General features: G+C 42.6%; 1 pseudogene; it reads right to left on the bottom strand.

Moving 5' to 3' along the window:
- LOC105523336 overlaps window positions 1–1,714 on the bottom strand; it is a 15,983-nt pseudogene extending 14,269 nt beyond the window's left edge.
- Between the last annotated feature and the right edge of the window lie 105 nt (window positions 1,715–1,819).

A 1,819-nucleotide genomic window follows, 5' to 3' on the forward strand; every position in this document is an offset into this window, starting at 1 on the left:
TGATATTGCAGTGGAGCCCTGAGCAGCAGCTGGGCTCCTGGTTCTTGTGGAAGACAAAACAGCCAGCAACTTCAGTTTGGCCTGGAACCCTGACATCTTCCTCTCCTGTTCAGCGGGAGGGGCGCGGAAGGGGGAGCCTGTCGGGGGCAGCTGTCATTGCCGCGACCACCCGGCGACCGAGCTCTGGAGGCTCCGCCTCTCCCAGCCGCCTCAACCTTTGTGGGAGCGCGGATGGAAAATGGTAAGACACAGAGACCTCTGCTGGAAGCTGTGTGGTGGCCTGGGGGGCTGCTCCCTTTATAACCAACTCCACCAACAGGAGGGGCGGCTCCTGTCAAGCCGCAGCTTAAAAGGGCAACAGCACCACCGTCCCCGCCATCGCCTGGGAAAGGGCGTGAGAGAACTAGTACCCCAGCCCTCTTGTAGGGTCAGTATCTCCCTTTCTTCCGCATGGAGGTTCTGCCTGATCATTTTCATTTTCTCGCTTTTCAATTATCACACATCCACAAATGTACACTTTCACTCTCATATTGTAATAAAACTTAATTTTCAGAAATTTCAAGTGAATTTGTAATCAACAAAAACAGTGGGCTTTTCTCAATAAGATCTTTATTCAAATTCTGTTTTTTTTTTTAACTATACTATCCTGATTTCTTCTTAAGTTTGCTTATCCTTCTCCTCGCTTCCTCTCACTTGCCTCCTCCAACATCCACATGGAAGTGTTTCATTTAATAATATAAATCCCCTTCTTTTTAGTCTCTTCCTGGGAATTCATCCTAACAGACTGAGCTCTCACCTGTATACAAATTACACTCAAGTCTTTATCTGCAGCCCTTGTTTTGCTCTGGAGTTCACCTCCAAGCTGCAATTGGAAATGAGATGAACTCTACCACTTTCTATCTTAAAATAAAACTGCTCATCTCCACTATTTGTGTGTCATTACAGTTTATCTTCCCAGCTCCCTCATTACAGGGACCATTAGTCTCTCCTACCCACTACCACCATATTATTTGCTTAAAATCAGTACTTTCACCGTGTCATTTTTCAGCCTTACTGCTCTCTGTGATTCTTTACTGTCAAAACCACTGGTTCCCAAAATGACATGTGTCGAGAGGAGAGACATCAATCCAAAAAGATGGGTCACAGAAAGAGTGGTAAAATGTGGAAAAATGTTTGAGAAATGCATACCATGGCCGCTTTTCTTTTCCCCTGAAATAAACCCTCATGAGAAATTCTGCAGGAGGCAGTCTTGTCTAGTTCAGATTCATCTCACAATTTCTAAATGTACCTAAGAAAATTGCTGCTCTTCCTTCACTCAGCATCCACTGACATGCTTTTAGAAATGACGCCAAGAAAAAAGTTCAAATTTAACCCGGCAGTCAAAGTTCCATATTATGCATTATTTTGTTTTGCTTTTAAATTATGTCTAAACACAGCTCCCCAGAACCCACAGCTTCTACTGCAGAACCATCAATCTGTTCTTCCAGAAACTGTGTGACTTTGTGTCTAGAATTTTGCTTATGCTTCTTTTACATTCTTCTCACTCCCAACTCTTGTTTTTCCTCCACATAGAAAACACCCTTTCATTTTATTTTATCTCATTATCTTTAATTCAAGTTCAAACGCAAATACTTCTTTTTCAATCCCACACATATTTCTGTGATATTTTTAACTCTGTACCGTTTACTGGCACTTGCTTTCTCAAACTCGTCATGTCTTTCTGATTAATGATAAGTTTCTCAAACATAAGATCAGAATTCAACCATCTTTCCATCACCTTCCATCATGACTAGAGTACTTACCACATTGTGGATGCTAA

The sequence above is a fragment of the Colobus angolensis genome, unplaced genomic scaffold, assembly GCF_000951035.1.
Source record: "Colobus angolensis palliatus isolate OR3802 unplaced genomic scaffold, Cang.pa_1.0 Scaffold112, whole genome shotgun sequence".
NCBI lineage: Eukaryota > Metazoa > Chordata > Mammalia > Primates > Cercopithecidae > Colobus > Colobus angolensis.